Source organism: Salvelinus fontinalis, chromosome 11 (assembly GCF_029448725.1).
Source record: "Salvelinus fontinalis isolate EN_2023a chromosome 11, ASM2944872v1, whole genome shotgun sequence".
In the NCBI taxonomy this organism is placed as follows: domain Eukaryota; kingdom Metazoa; phylum Chordata; class Actinopteri; order Salmoniformes; family Salmonidae; genus Salvelinus; species Salvelinus fontinalis.
The window spans coordinates 44,234,539-44,248,506 of NC_074675.1; the positions used below are offsets into that span (position 1 = coordinate 44,234,539).

The 13,968-nt window shown below is 48.4% G+C and overlaps 1 pseudogene; it reads left to right on the plus strand.

Annotated features, from left to right (window-relative positions):
- The window catches only part of LOC129864734 (focadhesin-like), a 57,409-nt pseudogene that overhangs the window by 20,668 nt on the left and 22,773 nt on the right, over positions 1-13,968 (plus strand).

A 13,968-nucleotide genomic window follows, 5' to 3' on the forward strand; every position in this document is an offset into this window, starting at 1 on the left:
CTGCTATTAGCTAATAGAAAGGCATTGAATAACAGAACAACAGATAGTGTCACGCCCTGGCCTTAGTATTCTTTGTTTTCTTTATTATTTTAGTTAGGTCAGGGTGTGACATGGGTATTTGTGGGTTTTGTAGTGTCCAGGGTGATTGTAAGGTTTAGGGGGTTTATTTAGAGTAGTTGGGTTTATGTTTAGTATAGTTGTCTAGCTGTGTCTATGTTGGGTGTAGTTTTCTAGGAAAGTCTATGGTTGCCTGAATGGGTTCCCAATTAGAGACAGCTGGTTTCTGTTGTCTCTGATTGGGAGCCATATTTAGGGTAGCCATAGGCTTTAGTTTGTTGTGGGGAATTGTCTATGGTGAACGTTTGTAGCCTGTGTGTGTTTGCACTACGTTTATTAGCTTCACGGTCGTTTATTGTTTTGGTAGTTTGTAAGTGTTTTGTTTCATTTTGCCTTCTTCTATAATAAAAGAAGATGGCTTATTTTCCACATGCTGCGTCTTGGTCCGTCTCTCCTCCACACGATCGTGACAAAATTCCCCACCAACATTGGATCAAGCAGCATGAGCGGAACCAACAACAGTGGCAAAGTAACCAGGACTCATGGACATGGGAAGAAATATTGGATGGAAAGGGACCATGGGCTCAACCAGGAGAATATCGCCGCCCTAAAGCTGAGCTGGAGGCAGCGAAGGCAGAGAGGCGGAGATATGAGGAGGCAGCAAGGAGACGTGGCTGGAAGCCTGAAAAGCCCGTGAGTACTACCCAAAAATTTCTTGGGGGGGGAGGGGGGGGGGGGCTAAGAGGTAGTGGGCCAAGGGCAGGTAGGAGACCTGCGCCCACTTCCCAGGCTAACCGTGGAGAGTGGGAGTACGAGCAGACGCCGTGTTACGCAGTAGAGCGCACGGTGTCTCCTGTACGGGTGCATAGCCCAGTGCGGGTTATTCCACCTCCCCGCACTGGTAGGGCTAGATTGGGCATTGAGCCAAATGTCATGAAGCCGGCCCTACATATCTGGCCACCAGTACGTCTCCTTGGGCCGGCTTACATGGCACCAGCCTTACGCATGGTGTCCCCGGTTCGCCTACATAGACCGGTGCGGTTTATTCCACCTCCCCGCACTGGTCGGGCGACGGAGAGCATTCAACCAGGTAAGGTTGGACAGGCTCGGTGCTCAAGGGAGCCAGTACGCCTGCACGGTCCGGTATTTCCGGCGCCACCTCCTCGCCCCAGCCTAGTACCACCAGTGCCTACACCACGCACCAGGCTTCCAGTGTGTTTTCAGAGCCCTGTTCCTCCTCCACGCACTCTCCCTATGGTGCGTGTCTCCAGCCCAGTGCCTCCAGTTCCGGCACCACGCACTAAGCCACCTGTGCGTCTCCTGAGTCCTGTACACACTGTTATTTCTCCCCGCACTCGTCCTGAGGTGCGTGCCCTCAGTCCGGTACCATGCACCAGGCATATAGTGCGCCTTGAGAACTCAGTGTGCCCTGTTGTTGTTCCCCGCACTAGCCTGAAGGTGCGTGTCCTTAGCCCGGCACCTCCAGTTCCGGCACCACGCACCAGGCCTTCAGTGCGTCTCAGCCGGCCAGAGTCTGCCGTCTGCCCAACGGCGCCTGAACTGTCCGTCTGCCAAGCGCCGCATGAACTGCCCGTCTGCCATGAGCCTACAGAGCCTTCCGCCAGACAGGAGCAGCCAAAGCCTTCCGCCAGACAGGATCAGTCTGAGCCATCCGTCTCCGCAGCGCCATCTGAGCCATCCGTCTCCGCAGCGCCATCTGAGCCATCCGTCTCCTCAGCGCCATCTGAGCCATCCGTCTCCCCAGCGCCATCTGAGCCTTCCGTCTCCCCAGCGCCGTCTGAGCCATCCGTCTCCCCAGCGCCATCTGAGCCTTCCGTCTCCCCAGCGCCGTCTGAGCCATCCGTCTGTCCCGAGCCATTAGAGCCGCCCGTCTGTCCCGAGCCATCAGAGCCGTTAGTCAGTCAGGAGCCGCTAGAGCCATTTGTCAGTCAGGATCTGCCAGAGCCGCCAACCAGACAGGATCTGCCAGGGCCGCCAACCAGACAGGATCTGCCAGAGCCGCCAACCAGACAGGATCTGCCAGAGCCGTCAGCCAGCCATGAGCGTCCTGAGCCGTCAGCCAGCCATGAGCGTCCAGAGCCGTCAGCCAGTCATGAGCTGTCCCTCAGCCCAGAGCGGCTATTTATTCAGAACTGCCCCTCAGTCCAGAGCTGTCTCTCTGTCCGGAGCTGCCTTTCAGTCCGGAGTTGCCCCTCTATCCTGAGCTACCTCTCTATCCTGAGCTACCTCTCTATCCTGAGCTATTCCTCTATCCCGGTGCTGCCCCTTGTGTCGATGTTACCCAAAAGATTAAGTGGGGGTAATATGAGGGTGTTCATTTGTAGGGGGAGATATAAGCTGGGATTGACTGGTGGGGTGGGGACCTCGCCCTGAGCCTGAGCCACCACCGTGGTCAGATGCCCACCCAGACCCTCCCCTAGACTTTGTGCTGGTGCGCCCGGAGTTCGCACCTTAAGGGGGGGGCTATGTCACGCCCTGGCCTTAGTATTCTTTGTTTTCTTTATTATTTTAGTTAGGTCAGGGTGTGACATGGGTATTTGTGGGTTTTGTAGTGTCCAGGGTGATTGTAAGGTTTAGAGGGTTTATTTAGAGTAGTTGGGTTTATGTTTAGTATAGTTGTCTAGCTGTGTCTATGTTGGGTGTAGTTTTCTAGGAAAGCCTATGGTTGCCTGAATGGGTTCCCAATTAGAGACAGCTGGTTTCTGTTGTCTCTGATTGGGAGCCATATTTAGGGTAGCCATAGGCTTTAGTTTGTTGTGGGGAATTGTCTATGGTGAACGTTTGTAGCCTGTGTGTGTTTGCACTACGTTTATTAGCTTCACGGTCGTTTATTGTTTTGGTAGTTTGTAAGTGTTTTGTTTCATTTTGCCTTCTTCTATAATAAAAGAAGATGGCTTATTTTCCACATGCTGCGTCTTGGTCCGTCTCTCCTCCACACGATCGTGACAGATAGTCTCAAAGATCATATAAAAGCAGTTGTTCTGAAGTGTGTATAAGAAATAATATATGAAAGATCAGGCAACGTTGTTTTGTATCGTTTTTATATGTATTTATCCCATTATTTTAGGCACTAAACTATCTACATATATACTTCCATACATTTTTTTTAACTGGCACCAGGGACCTTCAGACAAGTCTTGTGAGGCTTGTCGGTGTCCTCGAGCAAAACGGAGCCACCGTAGTGTTCGTGTGAGTCTCAGCTGTCCACAGAGGGGTCCTATTAGTGTTCTATGTCCATAGATGCTTTTCAGAGGTGGTGGTGGTCTGACAAACACCGCTCTTCCACCTTCCACCGCAGATGCGGAGCGGAGATATCGTCTGATGCGGTGGACGTATCTAGCTTAAACAGACAGATTTTGCTTGGGATTTTTTAAATTATGTTCATGAGATTTCCATGGGGGCGGAATACTGTCTTACTCATCTATTACAAGCATTTCGCTACACTCGCATTAAACATTAACATATGCTAACCATGTGTATGTGACCAATAACATTTGATTTGATTTGCTTCAGTATGTGCTTGTTACAATAAGCATAATAAAAAATTCAAAAATAAGATAGCATTGTTTTCTGGCGGTAAACAGGTGGTAGACACGGACTCCAAATAGAGGGCCCTGGGCCCCAAGCTGAGCTGTGGTTCCAAAGACCATAGTGAAGTTCGTGGCTCACTGTCAAGACAGAGGAGTATGAGGTACAGTACCAGTCTAAATGGTCAAAATGGTTTCTTATGAATGTAGTGCATTTGAATTAGATTTAAGCAACGCCCGAACCTCAGACCAAGACATTTTCATGCACATTAATAATTTGATATGAAACGGATTATGGCAGTAGGCAGATTATGCGTTAGTCATGTAAACACATTACTCTGCTTATCTTAATCGGGGTAAGGTGAAAATCGAAGTAAGCATACGCCGATTAAAACACCTGGTTTTTTGAGCAATCTTTCGAATTTTTAGGACATGTAAACACCTTAATCGGTGTTCCAGCGGTGTATTTGATCTGGGCATATGCTACCACCAGCCGAGAGCCTCCCTCTTAATAAAAAGGGAAGTGAGTTCGGAACAACTAAGTGTAGCGTAGTAAAGGTAGGCCTCACATACAAACTTTATATGTCCCGAAATCAGAATCAAATATACTTCCCAAAAATAGTATGTTCGCTGTGGTGGAACGTTTATTTTGATTGGCAATTTTTGGGCCATTTATCAGAGTGCCATCAGGTAACCTGATGTCAGATGTGTCCATGTAAAAAGGATTATTAGGGGAATCGTTCTTCTTCCAAAGCATGTAAACCTTTTAATCGAACTGACTATGCACAGTAATCGCATTATTGTGTGCATGTAACCGTACTCATTGGTTTGTCACCCTACAGAAACTCAAAGACAGGTGGTTAGCTTTCTCCGGGCTTTGCTCTCAACAAGGTTGGTAAAACCAGAGAAATCAGCATACATTTTTCATACACAGTTTTTTCACTGCACTCATGTTACAGACGCACAACATTGACACATTCGTGTGTGTTCCAGGACTCTGGGGTAGCCAGTTGTGGCTACAAGACTTCAGAGTTCCCAGAGGCAGCACACACACTCCTTTACCTCCCCAAGCAAGTGAGACACTCTCAACCACCCAGCGACGTTATAGTGTTGACTTTCTGCTTCATTCCAAGTCTCGATAGATATGAATTTAGCCAAAAGAACATGTCAAATATTTTGCCCATCGAGTCTTGCTATGCTGTTTTGTCTTCATATTTTTAGCCAATCATGTGTTTGGTATTGTAACGGTCCTGACCTGTTTTATGTTGTTTTTTATGTGTTTATGGTCAGGGCATGTGTTTTGGGTGGGCAGTCTATGTTATCTGTTTCTATGTTGGTTTTGGGTTGCCTGGTATGGCTCTTGATTAGAGGCAGGTGGTTTGCGTTTTCCTCTAATTAAGAGTCATATTTAGGTAGGGCGTTCTCACTGTTTGTTTGTGGGTGATTGTCTTCCGTGTCTGTGTCGTGTCGATACCATACGGGACTGTTTGGCTGTTCGTTCATTTTGATGTCGTCTGTTTCCTGTCCGTGAGTTTATGTTTAGTTATGTAAGTTTATGTTCAGGTTTCGTCGACGTCGTTTTCTTGTTTTGTAAATTTGAAAGTGCTTTGTGTTTCGTGTTGCCATCGTCGTGTAAATAAAAGGATGGCTTATTTCCCTCAAGCTGCGTTTTGGTCTGAAGATCCTTCTCTCCTCACCTCGTCCGAGGATGAGGAGAGCGACAGTCGTTACAGAATCACCCACCACGCTAAGACCAAGCGGCAAGGGAGAAATAAACGGAGTAAGGGACAGGAGAAAAACAAGGATTTCTGGACATGGGAACAGATAATGAATGGAGAAGGTCCCTGGGCTAAGGCAGGAGAAAATCGCCGTTCTCAGGAAGAGAGGGAGGCAGCTAAAGCCCAGGAGCGGTGGTTTGAGGAGGCAGGAAGGAGACGTGGCTGGAAGCCCGAAAAGCCATGGGAGCAGCGGGAGGCACTGGGGAGTGCAGAGGCTACCGGAGAGAGGAACCGGAGCTATGAGGGAACGCGTCTGGCACGGAAGCCAAAAAAGCCCGTAAGTAATTCCCAAAAATTTCTTGGTGGGGTGCTAGGAGGTAGTGGGCCAAGGGCAGGTAGGAGACCTGCGCCCACTTCCCAGGCTTACCGTGGAGAGCGGGAGTACGGGCAGGCGCCGTGTTACGCAGTAGAGCGCACGGTGTCTCCTGTACGAGTGCATAGCCCAGTGCGGGTTATTCCACCTCCCCGCACTGGTAGGGCTAGATTGAGTATTGAGCCAGGTGTCATGAGGCCGGCTCAACGCGTCTGGTCTCCAGTGCGTCTCCTCGGGCCGGCATACATGGCACCGGCCTTACGCATGGTTTCCCCGGTTCGCCTACATAGCCCGGTGCGGGTTATTCCACCTCCCCGCACTGGTCGGGCAACCGGGAGCATTCAACCAGGTAAGGTTGGGCAGGCTCAATGCTCAAGAGAGCCAGTACGCCTCCACGGTCCGGTATTTCCGGCACCACCTCCCCGCCCCAGCCTAGTACCTACAGTGTCTACACTACGCACTAGGCTACCAGTGCGTATCCTGAGCCCTGTTCCTCCTCCACGCACTCTCCCTGTAGTGCGTGTATCTAGCCCGGTGCCTCCAGTTCCGGCACCACGCACTAAGCCACCTGTGCGTCTCCAGAGCCCTGAACACACTGTATCTTCTCCCCCTACTAATCCTGATGTGCTTGTCCTCAGCCCGGTGTCACCAGTGCCGGTACCTCGCCTCAGGTATAGAGTGGGCTTTGAGAATGCAGTGTGCCCTGTCCCTGCTCCCCGCACTAGCCCTGAGATGCGTGTCCCCAGCCCGGTACCACCAGTCCCGGCACCACGCACCAGGTCTACAGTGCGCCTCAGCCGGCAGGAGTCTGCCGTCTGCACAGCGATGCCTGAACTGCCCGTCTGCCAAGCGCCATCTGAGCCATCCGTCTCCTCAGCGCCATCTGAGCCATCCGTCTCCCCAGCGCCGTCTGAGTCATCCGTCTGCCAGGAGCCTGCAAAGCCGCCCGTCTGCCATGAGCTTGCAAAGCCGCCCGTCTGCCATGAGCCTACAGAGCCATCCGCCAGACAGGAGCCGCTAGAGCCGTCAGCTAGACAGGAGCCGCTAGAGCCGCCCGCCAGACAGGATCTGCCAGAGCCGCCCGCCAGACAGGATCTGCCAGAGCCGCCAACCAGACAGGATCTGCCAGAGCCGCCAGCGAGCCATGAGCAGCCAGAGCCGCCAGCGAGCCATGAGCAGCCAGAGCCGTCAGAGAGCCATGAGCAGCCAGAGCCGTCAGAGAGCCATGAGCAGCCAGAGCCTTCAGAGCGCCATGAGCGTCGAGAGCCGTTAGCCTGCCATGAGCGTCGAGAGCCGTCAGCCTGCCATGAGCGTCGAGAGCCGTCAGCCTGCCATGAGCGTCGAGAGCCGTCAGCCTGCCATGAGCGTCGAGAGCCGTCAGCCTGCCATGAGCGTTGAGAGCCGTCAGCCTGCCATGAGCGTCGAGAGCCGTCAGCCTGCCATGAGCGTCGAGAGCCGTCAGCCTGCATAGACCTGCCAGAGTCCCTTAGCCAGGATCTGCCAGAATATATCAGCCGGGGCCTGCCCCTTGTCCCGGTGTTGCCCCTTGTCCCGGTGCTGCCCCTTGTCCCGGTGCTGCCCCTTGTCCCGGTGCTGCCCCTTGTCCCGGTGCTGCCCCTTGTCCCGGTGCTGGCCCTTATCCCGGTGCTGGTCTTTATCCTGGTGCTGCCCCTTATCCTGGTGCTGCCCCTTGTCCCGGTGCTGCCCCTTGTCCCGGTGCTGCCCCTTGTCCCGGTGCTGCCCCTTGTCCCGGTGCTGGCCGTTTATTTAGGGGATGTGAGTTTTAGGGTGGTCATTGGGGGGGGAAGACTGAAGCGGGGAGTGACTATGGTGGTGTGGGGACAGCGTCCAGAGCCGGAGCCACCACCGTGGTCAACTGCCCACCCAGACCCTCCCCTGGACTTTGTGCTGGTGCGCCCGGCGTTCGCACCTTGAGGGGGGGGGCTCTGTAACGGTCCTGACCTGTTTTATGTTGTTTTTTATGTGTTTATGGTCAGGGCATGTGTTTTGGGTGGGCAGTCTATGTTATCTGTTTCTATGTTGGTTTTGGGTTGCCTGGTATGGCTCTTGATTAGAGGCAGGTGGTTTGCGTTTTCCTCTAATTAAGAGTCATATTTAGGTAGGGCGTTCTCACTGTTTGTTTGTGGGTGATTGTCTTCCGTGTCTGTGTCGTGTCGATACCATACGGGACTGTTTGGCTGTTCGTTCATTTTGATGTCGTCTGTTTCCTGTCCGTGAGTTTATGTTTAGTTATGTAAGTTTATGTTCAGGTTTCGTCGACGTCGTTTTCTTGTTTTGTAAATTTGAAAGTGTTTTGTGTTTCGTGTTGCCATCGTCGTGTAAATAAAAGGATGGCTTATTTCCCTCAAGCTGCGTTTTGGTCTGAAGATCCTTCTCTCCTCACCTCGTCCGAGGATGAGGAGAGCGACAGTCGTTACAGGTATGCTGGTTTGTCTTCCTGATAGGCCAGGCCGGTCAGAAAGTTTCCTGGAAGTGAGGAGGAGGAACAGGGGAAAGAGAAGGAGAAAGAAGGCTCCTTGGCCTAACATCCCTCGGAGTCCTACCAGGTAGAAGCTGCACCTGTCCAATCTACCCCACATCTCTGACTACCTTGGTTCTTTCTCCTTTCAAGTTTAAAAACAAGTCAATAAGCAAATAAAGTCATATAATGAAAAAGGAAAAATGTAAAAACATAACTAAAAATGATTGTCACATACACCTGGTAGGTGCCGTGAAATGTGTTGTTTTACATGGTCAGCCATAGTATTACGGTGCCCTTGGAGCAAATTAGGGTTAAGAGCCTTGCTCAAGGGCACATCAGCAGATGTTTCATCTTGTCGGCTCAGGTATTTGAACCGATGACCTTTCAGTTACTGGCCCAACACGCTAACCACTAGGCAACCTGGCGCGGTATAGCTGAAGTAAGATAGCTGATGTCAGTCCTGTAATACACGCCACAGCGGCAGTATCGAGCACCGTGCCAACTTTTGGGGTTTCGGGAACCCCGATTCAATACGGTATTTAAAGTGTTCTGTGTGAAACTATTCAGAAATACTCACCGAGGACTGTCTCTGTGCTGAAACACAACACCACAGAGCAGTTGACTCAGATAAATCAGAAATTCGTCCCGATCCTTCGAGACAGCCGCATTCGCCAAATTCTACCCCTCTCCAGTTGCCTGCTCCAATGTAATTTAATGAAGCGTGTCATTTAAATTAAACGATAAGGAATTCTGAACAGTAAACCAACACTCAATGTCCTTTTGCCGACTTCCTTTGTTCAAATATGCCCCCGGCCACTCTTTCCCATCTCTTCTCTTCTCTGCCTCGTTAAAATAAAGTATGTTTGTTTACACCATAGTCTCCCATTGTGTGTGAAACTGTGAACACTCTTCCCTGGTCTTACACTGGCTGGGGACATCCATTATGACATTCGTTATATACGCCTGAGTTTAAATAGTATTTGATTGAGGCTTCCAGCTCGCGCACTTGAACTCATCCTGACATACCTGGTGAATGGGCCAGGTGCTCCGCGGGGTGTACCGCTCTGCCCTGACAGGGGGCAGCCTCCGGTCAGACCAGGGGAAAACCGTAGCAGGGATCCCAGGCTTCATGCTGAAAATCTATGACAAAAACAAACAGCCTGGTCTCAAGCCTGGCAGGTGGGAAGGAACACACGTACACCCGCAAAGAGAGAGGTTCAATAAGATCTCAATGACGTCACCTGAATTGAAATATAAAGATACATTTATAAAAATTGTGAATCATCCAGTCAGTTAAATGTTCGCAAAATAAACTATTCTTGACTGCATGATTTACTATGCATTTAGTATACTGTTCATGAAAATAAAGGTAACATTTCTCAAATAAATATTAAACATTTATTTGACTAGGACCAGGTTAGCTAGGTTTTATGCAAATGTGGGTTTATGTGATTAATGTTTGTATGTTCCAACCGGCCTCCTTCTCTCCTATGACCTGCCTGTCCAGACCGACAACCAATCAACTGCTTTCTCCTCAGCAAGGGGTGGAGCTACCAGCAAATGTTAGTCCATGGTTTCCCAAACTCGGTCCTGGGGCCCCCCTTGTTGCACGTTTAGTTTTTTAGCCCTGGTGCTACACATCTGATTCAAATAACCAACTCATCATCAAGCTCTAAGTATTTGAATCACCTGTGTAGTGCTAGGGCAAAAAATGTGCCTTGGGGTCCCCAGGACCGAGTTTGGGGAACGCCGTGTTAGCCACTCTCTTTCACGAGGTGAGCTCTCCTCTGTCCCTCTCTCTCTCTCTGTAGACACCTTTCTATTTCTCCCCATCCAGCTCATATTTCTTCTCTCTTTCCTTCGCTCATGTTCTCTCTGTCTACTCACATTCAATCTTTCTTCTTTTTCTGCTGCCCTTACTTTTTCAGTTTCTCTTTGTCTCCTGTCTCTCTTTCTTTCCCTCCCTCTGTAATCATCGGTGGCTGTCTGTCATGTCCATGCCTGAGATATTTGGTTCTCTTGAGGAAAGTAACCTGACCATTTCTACATTTCTTCAGATGTTGTAACGGCAGTCCTCCTCCTCTTCATCTGAAGAGGAGGAGTATTGAGGGAACCAAGGCGCAGCGTAGTGAAATGACATATTTTATTAACGAAAACACGAACTTGACTAAACTAACAAAAACAACAAACGGTGTAGACAGACCTAGACGACGAACTTACATAAAACAAGAAGAACGCACGAATAGGAAACATAGGCTACACAAATGAACGAGGAACAAAACAAACCGAAAACAGTCCCGCGTGGTGTACAGACACAGACACGGAAGACAATCACCCACAACGAACACTGTGAAAACGCCTACCTAAATATGACTCTTAATTAGAGGAACGCCAAACACCTGCCTCTAATTAAGAGCCATACCAGGCAACCCAATAAACCAACACAGAAACAGAAAACATAGAATGCCCACCCAAACTCACGTCCTGACCAACTAACACATATAACAAACTAACAGAAATAGGTCAGGAACGTGACAGATGTATTATCTTAATTTGAGCCAGTTTGCTACAGCAGGGAAATAATCCTGCAGCAGCAGCAATATAATTATTCTGTGGATTGTAATTAAGGGACATTTTTGTAGGGGTTGATACATTTTTCGTAAGGGGACATCAAGTCTGAATTTAAAGCCTTTCATAAGCCTTTTTGAATCTCAAGTACACTACAGGTTTTAAATTTTCTGCTTTGCAGGAAAGTTATCCTGCAACAGGGTTGTCAAATGTAGATCCTACATCTGTACACACTTCCAGAGGTTTCGTCTGGTGACCACCTGGGATGCAACCAACAGCCATGTTTCAAATTGACAGTTGGTTGTACGCTACAGTAACAGTCTAACGCATCCTCAACACGCTCCACAAACTGTTTATTTTAGCAGTCCATTCATCCCAAGTGTTTTCTATATGAGAGTTCATTTTCTAAATGAGCTTGTGTACATACAGGCTTCCACTAGCCAGGCAAAACACCTTCCATGAAAACTCTACACCAAGGAGTGTTTTTGTGTGGGAGGATCTTCGATCTTTGGAACATGTTCAGTTCTTTTCATATGAACATGTGAAAAGATGGACGACCTGTTTCTGTTCATTTGTACACATACTGTGCTGAAACACATGTACATGTACGCACATGGACAGTCAGTCTTTCTCTTCTTCTCTCCGTGGTCAGGTGACCAATCAGCCTTCAGAGTGGCATCGTGCCCGTCTCCTATCACAGGCCTGGCGAGGGTTCAGGAGGCGAGCGTTTCATGCCATCCCACAGGTGTGTGTGTGTGTGCCGTACTCATACTGCATGTATTTCTGTTTATCTGAGTTTGCTGTTCAGTTTCTGGTCATGGTTTCAGTATGAGTACGGTTCATTTGCGATCATGTTGCTGTCATACAGATCCTATGACAGCAACATTGCTAGAGGGGCTATGTCATCAACCCTAAAAGTTCCAGGATGGGGTGAAAATGGCAGCCATGTTGGTCAGGGAGAAATCCATACCAGTCTAATGTGAATGAATGGCAGTAGAGGCATAATCCTGATTTTACTTATGTAGGAAAATAAAAGTAAGGCATGTGATATATCAGAAATTGTGTAATAGAATTATTGTCTATCTAAAATATTGTCGTATAACAGTTTATACAGGTTTTATACCAATCTTCTGTATAAATAGTCTCTATAATACATGTAAACAGACTATAAATGTCTAAATGTTTGTTTTCGTGGAAAGCCGAGAGTGCTATCATGTGATACAATAACAGTACTTGTTGCATTTACAACTTGTCTAAGTCCCATCATCAACTGATTCCAGCCAGTGTACTGCTGTGGCTTGACTGCATTGTTTGAATGGAATGTTGGCATCAGTGGAGGCTGCTGAAAGGAGGACGGCTCATAATAAGTGGCTGGAACGGAGCGAATGGAAACCCCGTGTTCCGCTCCAGCCATTACCACGAGCCCGTCCTCCCCAATTCAGTTGCCACCAACCTCCTGTGGTTGACATACTGGCAGTATGGCATATCACATGCATACATCTAACGTGTACATGTGGAGCACGTGGGGATGTGTGAAACTTACTCCTCAGCCCGAAGTGTCCCCTCTTGAGCCAGCGAATAGCTAGACGCTCTTTTCACATGGCACCACCTGGTGAGATGCCTCAGAGGAGGAGCCACGTGCTCGCAGGGTATAGCTCGTGCCAGGTATCGGCCGATTGTGGTACTTGCTAAGCAAACAACATGACATCTTTTACACATGCGAATGGAATCATTTACATTTTAGTCATTTAGCTGACGCTCTTATCCAGAGTGACTTACAGGAGCAATTAAGGTTTAGTGCCTTGCATATTTTCTCACCTAGTCAGCTCGAGGATATTGGCCCTATGCTCTTAACCGCTAGTCTACCTTACACCCATTCCTCTAAAACTGCATGGCTAGCTAGATACAAAACATACAGTGCAGATAAATTCTTCAAATTCATTATTTTACACAATATTTCATCACTGCACTGACAAACCATGGTTGACCAGCCCCCTGACCCAAATGGCTGGCCTTTATCCCATCATAAGAAGGTTCATGTCCATTCTGGTATTCTAATTCCTAATTCTATGTTTGCTGTGCAGGGAAAGATTAGGAGCAAGTGACCAGAGTAAGTGACCATAATACCTACAGTATTCCCGATTGAGCTGTAATATAATGAGATAACTAAAGAAGAACAGAACACATGAAACCACACACACACACACACACCTGTTTTTAAACGTGCCATTATATTCCACTATAATGTAGCCCATCTTCCAACAGGGCACATTTCATTGGTCCCTGTAGCAGACTGTGACCTATTTAAAACTACAGAAGAACAGGGGCTGACTTGACCTTTGTGGAGATGGTCATTTTCTGAATCATTTCCTCTGTGGCCTCCACCATAAAACCTTGTCATTTCATCCCTCTCCCTATAATCAAAAACATCTCAGCTCTTAACATAGATTACTCTGACCTTTACTGCTGGGGAAAACACAAATACCTGGTCAAAATATATTTACTCGTTTCTGTCACTGAATTACACTACGAGATTGACAATAGTTTATATAGTTGTTGCATACAGTTTCACATGTTTTACCCAGAGCAACTTACATTAATGCTTGCATACATTTTCCGCATGGGTGGGACTTGAACCCACGATCCTGACGTTGCAAGCTCCACGCGTGTCACGATCGTGTGGAGGATTGATGGACCAAAACGCAGCTTTAGGAAAATAAGCCATCTCCTTTTTATTTAAGAAGAAGGCAAACGAAACAAAAACACTTAAACACTAAACAAAACAAGAAAACGATCGTGAAGCTAAACAACGATGTGCACACACTGGCTACAAACGTATCACATAGACAAGTACTCACAACAAATGAAAGCCTATGGCTACCCTAAATAAGGCTCCCAATCAGAGACAACCGAAATCAGCTGTCTCTAATTGGGAACTCATTCAGGTAACCATAGACTCTCCTAGACAACTAAACATACATAGAAAACGCTAGACACATGTACTCAACACAAACCCATATACTACACCCAACAACCCCTTTACCATAGAAACACCCAAAACCAACAAAACACAAACATTCCCCATGTCACACCCTGACCTAACTAAAATAATAAAGAAAACAAAGAATACTAAGGCCAGGGCGTGACATAACCCCCCCCTTAAGGTGCGAACTCCGGGCGCACCATTAACCAGTCTAGGGGAGGGTCTGGGTGGGCTTCCAT